At 42.6% G+C, this 9,449-nt stretch overlaps 1 protein-coding gene across 2 annotated transcripts in view; it reads right to left on the reverse strand.

Annotated features, from left to right (window-relative positions):
- add3a (adducin 3 (gamma) a) overlaps window positions 1–9,436 on the reverse strand; it is a 118,338-nt gene extending 108,902 nt beyond the window's left edge. For both annotated transcript variants that reach the window (XM_069900089.1, XM_069900088.1), the window contains exon 1: window positions 9,234–9,436. The gene's annotated coding sequence lies outside the window, so the exon portion shown is untranslated. The remainder of the gene's footprint in view (window positions 1–9,233) is intronic.
- Between the last annotated feature and the right edge of the window lie 13 nt (window positions 9,437–9,449).

The following is a 9,449-nucleotide window of genomic DNA, read 5'->3' on the forward strand; positions in this document are numbered from 1 at the left end:
ATGTAGTGTTTAACTTCGTGATTTATTTCAAAAGGAAACAAATTGCTCAATAAATCAAATCAATTGGTCACACTGCTGCACCTTGCCATAATGTTGTCATTTGTGACTACAATACTCCCATTTAAAAGAGTGAACTCCTGTTATCAACCCCCAAATGGACAAGCACAAACGTTTGTGTGTATACATGATTCCAAATATACAGAATGAATACAAATCCTGGTGCACTCATGTGGCCAGAACCTCTTAAAAGTATTTCATTGCCTTGAAAGTACTTGGAGACATTTAGAAAGCCACAACATGTTCAAAACAAATCTGTACTCCAGGTCAGGTAAGGATTCACTCAATGGAGTGAAGACTGATGGCCATGATGGTGCTGGCCAAGTTCACAACTCTCTGTAGTCTTTCCTGTTCTGTGCATTGACACCTCTACACCAGACAGTGATGCAACCAGTTAGAATGCTCTCCACAGTACACCTGTAAAAATCTGAAAGTCTTTGGTGTCGTACCAAATCTCCTCAAATTCCTCATCAACATGAAGGACACCATCCTCAATGAAGACTGGTTTGTGTTCTCCTGATTTCCCCCTCCTGAAGTCGACAATCACTTCCTCAGTTCTGCTAACATTGAGGGCAAGGTTGTTATGACACCACTTAACTAGCTGATCTATCTCATTCCCGCATGTTCCTTATTTGCATCTATTATTCTGCCGACAACCATGGTGACATTGGCAAACTTGAAATCTGAAGGACAGGTTCCCCCCCCCCCCCCCCCCCCACAAATGATGGTGGTTATATGAAATAAGTTCCCAGAGGTAGATGGTTTTACACAGTTTAAAAATGCATTTAAAGCCAAGTACAACTCCAAATATCCAAAATAGTCGGGAAAAACCTTTTTTCCCCCCAGAGAATTGTTTTTTTTTTAAAAAAAAACAGCCAGTAGCAGCAGCAAATCACTTGTATCAATGTTTAAACAACAAGGGAAGGCTTTTAAAGTATGAAATAATGTTTAATTCTCAGCAACAAAAAAAATGCTGGCCTCTGCCAATCACCAAAACGAATCCAACCACTGCTGCCAATCCCCAACACAAACACACAACTGTCGCTGATCCCCCAGAGAGGCTTCTCAGGCCGGTGCAACACTTACTGACAAGTCAACAGACTCCTATCTCCCCAGTCACCGGAGCTCTGACTCCAAATCCTCCCCTAGGCCTACCATACATGGGAAGGGAACATCACTGAACCAGAGGTCTCGATCCTGCCCGGGAGATGATGGGACAACAGATTCTTCTGACCACTTGCGACTGGGAGACAGCAACACGCAGTTTGAGAGGGAGGGTTGGAAAGAAAAGTCAATAGGGGAAGGTAAGGAAGAAATGGAAAGAGAGGAGAGAATTACCTGAAACAAGTGAATTTTCTTTTTCAACCCATGAGGTCAGTTTGGCTCTGAAAAAATTTCGGATAAATGAGGATTTTGAATAACGGGAGTTGAACTGTACTTGGACAGGAAAGGAGTGGAGGGACACAAACGTGGGATTAACATATTGGCATCATGGTAGACATGGACAAGTTGGGCTGTGTGATTCCAATAACAGCTAAATAAGACAATGCCAAAATCCAGCTCAGCTCAATGCAGTTCAAAAGGGAGACAGCAGAATTTGCTTGGACAAGTCAAACAGCCTCAATTAATTTAATGGATTATTGGAAGTTAAACAATTTAAGGCCTTTAGTATAACAGGAAACAAAATATTTAAAGTCATTAGATGGCAAATTTTTAGGGCCAACTATTTTGTGCATTGTAATCAAAACTGAAATTGAATCTCCAGGTGGTTAGTGGAGGCACTGACAATAGATTTTTCTCATACTAGTCCCACAACTCATTAGCCTGCTATCTCACACTCAACCACAAGATGAAAATCTCAAAAGCATAATTCATTCAAATCCAAGTGAGGAACAAGCCATTCATTGAAACATCCTCAATGCATTTTCCTTCTTTCTGCAACTATTCTTTCCTCGCATTGTTCTGCGGGAAAAGGATACACTCCTATCTTATCTAAAATTGTATTTGGATAGGAAAGGGGAAACTGATACAGGAATAACATTCTTTTCCACATCTCCCAGGCCAACATAATCAAGGACTACAATTGGTAAATTTAAAAAGAGATAAGACAATTTAGTTCTTTTGTTTTAATGTCACAACCCCTCTATTCATTGCTTCATTTTAAAACACTGCATTCATCTTTAAAATGCAATTACAAACCAAGTCCAATAAATAACCTGCTATCAGATTGTTCAGAAATCCCAACAGTTTGCATCTTCACTGCTGGATGCAAATTCCCATGCTTGCTCCAGCATACTGGAGTCACAGTTCCCACCTTCTCTTGAAACTTGTAAAGTTCACTGAAAAATTATATTACATCATACAATATTTAAAACAAATTAAAACATGTTTCGATATTGATTGGAAATGGTGATCAGCTGCATTCCTTTACTGACATCTCACGGTGCTGGAGACCAGCATGGGAATCTACAAACCAAAGAATAGCATCTTTACCTCATGGATGTTGAGTGAAAGGATCAACTTCTGATTGTACGGTCATACAAGGTGCCATCTGGATTCAGTACCTTGACTACCAAGCTGAGGGGGAATCTGATTTGAGTATAGCCAAGAATGATTAATTTCCCATTAATTCTAAAATTTGTAACACGTGCAAATTTCAGTATTGTGAGAACAGATTGAAATGTTGAGTTTACATCTCCAGCAGAAAATGATTTGCCATGCCAAAAGGCCCAAGGGGTTTGCAGCTCGAGGATCAGTACATAATCATTACACATTTTGTTGGCAAAAGTAACTGTACCAAATTCCACTGATTCTTTGACCTCAGTACAGATCCCTTCCTTCCCAACCATGTTTTTCCAGTTTGTTCTTTTGTGCAAGCAACTCACAAAAATATCAAATTACCAGGTGCCTTAAAACACAACAGTCTAAAAATGTGGAAGAAAGCAAACATTCAAATAACATTTTTCACATCCTCACTATAAGGGACATATTATCTACATTGACAGGCATATCATTTCATTATATTATGGGGAAAGGAGGCACCAAATAAATTCACAAAACTCACTGCACATTTAAATCAAAATTGATAAATTTCAGTATTGTGACCACAGATTGAAATGTTGAGTTTACATCTCCAGCAGAAAATGATTTGCCATGCCAAAAGGACCAAGGGGTTTGCAGCTAGAGGATCAATAAAAAATTTGAGGTCAAGACACAGTTTTATGGTGATCACTCTTCTTTGGCTTGGCTTCGCGAAGATTTATGGAGGGGGTAAATGTCCACGTCAGCTGCAGGCTCGTTTGTGGCTGACAAGTCCGATGCGGGACAGGCAGACACGGTTGCAGGGGAAAATTGGTTGGTTGGGGTTGGGTGTTGGGTTTTCCCTCCTTTGTCTTTTGTCAGTGAGGTGGGCTCTGCAGTCTTCTTCAAAGGAGGTTGCTGCCCGCCAAACTGTGAGGCACCAAGATGCACGGTTTGAGGCGATATCAGCCCACTGGCAGTGGTCAATATGGCAGGCACCAAGAGATTTCTTTAGGCAGTACTTGTACCTTTTCTTTGGTGCACCCCTGTCACGGTGGCCAGTGGAGAGCTCGCCATATAATACGATCTTGGGAAGGCGATGGTCCTCCATTCTGGAGACGTGACCCACCCAGCGCAGCTGGATCTTCAGCAGCGTGGACTCGATGCTGTCGACCTCTGCCATCTCGAGTACTTCGACGTTAGGGATGAAAGCGCTCCAATGAATGTTGAGGATGGAGCGGAGACAACGCTGGTGGAAGCGTTCTAGGAGCCGTAGGTGATGCCAGTAGAGGACCCATGATTCGGAGCCGAACAGGAGTGTGGGTATGACAACGGCTCTGTATACGCTTATCTTTGTGAGGTTTTTCAGTTGGTTGTTTTTCCAGACTCTTTTGTGTAGTCTTCCAAAGGCGCTATTTGCCTTGGCGAGTCTGTTGTCTATCTCATTGTCGATCCTTGCATCTGATGAAATGGTGCAGCCGAGATAGGTAAACTGGTTGACCGTTTTGAGTTTTGTGTGCCCGATGGAGATGTGGGGGGGCTGGTAGTCATGGTGGGGAGCTGGCTGATGGAGGACCTCAGTTTTCTTCAGGCTGACTTCCAGGCCAAACATTTTGGCAGTTTTCGCAAAACAGGACGTCAAGCGCTGAAGAGCTGGCTCTGAATGGGGAACTAAAGTGGCATCGTCTGCAAAGAGTAGTTCACGGACAAGTTTCTCTTGTGTCTTGGTGTGAGCTTGCAGGCGCCTCAGATTGAAGAGACTGCCATCCGTGCGGTACCGGATGTAAACAGCGTCTTCATTGTTGAGGTCTTTCATGGCTTGGTTCAGCATCATGCTGAAGAAGATTGAAAAGAGGGTTGGTGCGAGAACACAGTATTGCTTCACGCCATTGTTAATGGAGAAGGGTTCAGAGAGCTCATTGCTGTATCTGACCCGACCTTGTTGGTTTTCATGCAGTTGGATAATCATGTTGAGGAACTTTGGGGGGCATTCGATGCGCTCTAGTATTTGCCAAAGCCCTTTCCTGCTCACGGTGTCAAAGGCTTTGGTGAGGTCAACAAAGGTGATGTAGAGTCCTTTGTTTTGTTCTCTGCACTTTTCTTGGAGCTGTCTGAGGGCAAAGACCATATCAGTAGTTCCTCTGTTTGCGTGAAAGCCGCACTGTGATTCTGGGAGAATATTCTCGGCGACACTAGGTATTATTCTATTTAGGAGAATCCTAGCGAAGATTTTGCCTGCAATGGAGAGCAGCGTGATTCCCCTGTAGATTGAGCAGTCTGATTTCTCGCCTTTGTTTTTGTACAGGGTGATGATGGTGGCATCACGAAGGTCCTGAGGCAGTTTTCCTTGGTCCCAACAAAGCTTGAAAAACTCATGCAGTTTGACATGCAGAGTTTTGCCGCCAGCCTTCCAGACCTCTGGGGGGATTCCATCCATACCTGCTGCTTTGCCACTTTTCAGTTGTTCGATCACTAATCAGGGTTCAATTATACTGGACAAAGTAGCTTACTTCATTCTGCATCTCAAACAGTCGTTTCTTGTGCCACCAGCATATGCCATCTATGAAATGCACTGACGTTACAAAGGGTACAGAGTGGGAGATCAAAAATTAAGAGAACAAAAGGGTGAGGAAGAAAGAGTGGCATAAAATATCACTGGCAGACAAGGAAGTCCCAATGCTTAACTATATCAAAGGCAAGAGGGTAACCAGTTAGGTCTATTTATGTGTCAAACACGCGAACATATGGTAAACCTTAAATGGAATCCTCTCCATGAAACAAAAATCTGCAGATGCTGTAATTGTCATAAAAAAACCCCAAAATGCTGGAGGAACTCAGAAGGTCTCACAGTGTCAACAGGAGGTAAAGATACACAACTAATGTTTTGGGCCTGAGCCCTTCTTTCAAGAAGGTGCCTGAATACAAAGGCCAGTGAGTAGGAGCACAGGCAAAAGATCAAATGGATAGGACAAGGATATTTCTCATCTATATTCTCCATGGACACCGAATGCAATTAGAGATTTCTGGGAAGAGGTCAGCAAGATACTAGAACAAAGTAACCAAGCAAGACAGTATTAGAACCTCTTAAGAGGTTTAAGGGTTGTCAAATCACTGGCTTGATGAGGCAGCTATGAGAGGCAAGAGAATGGATTTCTGGGACTTGGATTTTTAGATCTGTGCTGGATAAAGGCATGGTACAAGACAATTGGAGGGTAGCAAATACAAAAATACTTTAATTGAGAACAGCAGGAATAAGCCAGGTAATCAGAGGCCTGCAAGTGTAACATGAATGGTGGACAATTTAAAAAATTGAGCAACGCATCCAATTAATTTGATGAAATTTTTCAAAGTAGCAATAAGATAAGGACAGTATAGTCGATGTAACCTACACAGACTTAGAGGCCTTTTACAAGTTCCCACATGGAAGATGAGCAAGATGTCGATGGTAGACAGTGGAAGTCTGGACCAATGGGCTTTGACGTTTGTTGTATACATCAATAATTTGAAAGAAAACAAGGAAGCACAAGTAAATTCTGTATCTGAAATGAAAATTACTGTTGATAATGAGGAAGACAGTCTTAGCTACAGGACAACATTTTTTTGAATATTTTCTTTATTAATTTTAAACCACAATATGAATTACACTGCATAGAATTCAAAAATTATATTTAAAAATTCCATGTAGTACAAGAGAATTCCCCTCCATCCCTTACCAAAATCCTTGTAAAAAGAAATATATCAAGAGGAGAAAACATTTATAACGGATTCTGATTGGAGGGTACCAAGAAGTGGGGTCTTCAGAGAACCTTAAACGTGCATACCTACATTTTGTAAATAAGGCACCATATTTTCCAGAATAAATGATATTTCACAGACTATGCGACTACAATCTCCTCCAACACTATGCGACTACAATCTCCTCCAACACTATGCGACTACAATCTCCTCCAACACTATGCGACTACAATCTCCTCCAACACTATGCGACTACAATCTCCTCCAACACTATGCGACTACAATCTCCTCCAACACTATGCGACTACAATCTCCTCCAACACTATGCGACTACAATCTCCTCCAACACTATGCGACTACAATCTCCTCCAACACTATGCGACTACAATCTCCTCCAACACTATGCGACTACAATCTCCTCCAACACTATGCGACTACAATCTCCTCCAACACTATGCGACTACAAAGTTCTGCATGCCACTTTCCAGCTACAGGACAATATTAAGAAGTTGGTAGCAAGCAGGTGAAATATAATGCTGATAAGCAAAGCCATACATATTGACATACACATCATTAGATCCAAGGGACTACTTTGGAACTGAGGGACCTCAAGTGCACAAGTCCATGGATCTCCAATATTGGTAACCCAAGTAGAAAAGATTAAAATGGGATGCATCTGGGATATTCATCTTCCATCAGGCACAGATTTCCAGAACAGATATGTTACAGTGCAAGGCTGTAGCTGAACCCTGTGCAGTTCTTAGCATCACAAGAAGAATGTGATTGAACTCATGCAGATGAAGATGAGGTTTACAAGATTTTAATCAGGATGGAGCATTTCATTTAAGGGAGACGAGATAGGCAAGAATTGCTTTGACTGGGGCAAAGCATACCAAGTGGGTGGATACAAAATTACTAGTGGCTTAAATCGGGCTGATACCATGAAACTTTTGCCATAGTAGAGCTGCATAGAAGCAGAAACACAGGGCTAAGGGGTAGGACGATCTGGGAGAGAAAGTATTCCATCTAGAGTGAATGGAATCCAGACAAACATAAATCACCAAGCCTTACAAGTCTCTGAAAATTGTATCTCTATAATTGGGTACTCAATGGTTGGCAAGGACATAGAGGGATAAAGAGTCTCTTTGTTGTATGACTGGACCACAAGTATGTTCCCCTTCAAATCCTATCTCGCCCTGACCTCGAACGGTTTGTTCATTACTGGTAAATAGAGAAATCCCTAACCAACGTCATTGTGGAAGTAATTTCACTAGAATAGTCACAGTTCCAGATGGCTCAACATTACCATCTCAAGGACAATTGTGTAATTAATGCTTGCCTTGCTTCTAATGTCCTTTGGTAACTACCATCATTGACCATCTCTCAATGTTCTTATTTTTTCAATGCCCAGAATCCAAACAATGCATCAGAGTGATCATTGCAAGTGATCAGCTTTGTAACCCTAATCACAACAAAATACAAAGGCCTCGTTATGTACTATTTCCATACCTACAAAAGTATTGCAGAGGTGCATAATGGTTTTATGCATGGAAACAAATCAGTTGAAGCTGTGCATATTATGGAATGAACCCACACGTCTCAAAAATTCAACACCCACAAGTTGTATGCTAGGTACACAACATATCCAAAATAAACAGACTCAATCTGATTACAATACTCCACATAAAAATGGATGTAAAAGTCAATAGGATAAACTTAATTCAGGTCAAACAAAAGTCAGGCATAAGCAGTTGTTTTAAAAAAAAAATCATTTTGGCATCAATAATACAATTGCCATCTTATGAATTGCTCCAGTGAGCTGCACAAGACATCTTTAAATATCACTGGGATCAAAGAGGACATCTCCATATAAATAGTCACAATTTTTAAGCCCCCACAATACATGCACAAACTTTACACCTCTCAGAGTATTGGGAGACGAATTCACTTCGGATTCGACAGCATGTTGTAATTTACCCTAAACATAAACAGTTTCACTATTGGAGACAATCCTGTACTGGCCTGCATACCACAAGGCCAGTTTCCAGAGACTAATGGCAACGATGTGATTAGTTAAACGATTCCAAAGATCCTTGGAGAAGTTCTCCCAAAGGGCTATTTATTTGAACTAACCCCTGGAAAATTATTCCCTGCCGAAAATAAACACGAAATTAATACTAACTCTCGCTCGCAGTGCATTATTCTTCCCCCGCCCCCGAAGAGAACCGCCTTCATGTGTTTGAAACAAGAGTGCAAAGTATTGCTGCTTTACTGCATCGATTCTTCTCAGAATCTCTTTGCAAATCAGTTACATCGATTCTTCTCAGAGTCTCTTTACAAATCAGTTACATCGATTCTTCTCAGAGTCTCTTTGCAAAGCTTGTCAAGGGTCTTTCAGAGTTTGCTAGTTGTGTATTTCATTCAACGTATTGGGTTAGAAAACGCCCACTTTAACCACAAGTAGCGGAGCATCTTACAACTGCAGCGACCTGCTCGCAAAAGAAACCCCCCCACCCCAGGAAATTCAGAACTTGGGGCACACTAGGGAATGCCACAAAGAAGAAAACCAAATCAGACCCTACTCGTTTAAAAACTGGCTTGAACTCGTTGTTGCAACCAAACGGTTCGTGTGCAGCAAACAGATTTCGGCAGCTTGGAGGCGAAACAACAGCCACGCTGGGGTCGCACCGCTCATCCCGGCCTCATTCAACTGGAAGGCTATTTGGATAAATCTCTCTCTCCCCCCACCACCCCACCCAATTCCCCAACATCAATCGAACCACCCGAATAACTCGAGGGGGGGGGCTTGTTTCGGGAACACAAGAGTGTGAGGCTGGAGTGAGGAAAACACCTTACCCCCCCCCACCCCCCCACGACCCCCGGTCGAGTACCACAACGCGAGTCTCGGACCATGCACTAACCGTAAGCGCTCAACAACCACCACCTCCCCTGAAACGAAACTTCACAGTGCAGGGTGAAGCCAGAGATTCCTCTTCTCTCACAGCCGCCCGCCCCGCATCGTTGGATGCGAAGGTGGGGGGGTTCGAGCCGGCGTTAAAGTCTCTCACTCCTTTCCCACTCGCCTCCAGCGAGGTTGGAGGAGGGAGGCGGCGCCACGGCGCAGGCGCAGCCGCTGA

Source organism: Narcine bancroftii, chromosome 10 (assembly GCF_036971445.1).
Source record: "Narcine bancroftii isolate sNarBan1 chromosome 10, sNarBan1.hap1, whole genome shotgun sequence".
Lineage (NCBI taxonomy): Eukaryota > Metazoa > Chordata > Chondrichthyes > Torpediniformes > Narcinidae > Narcine > Narcine bancroftii.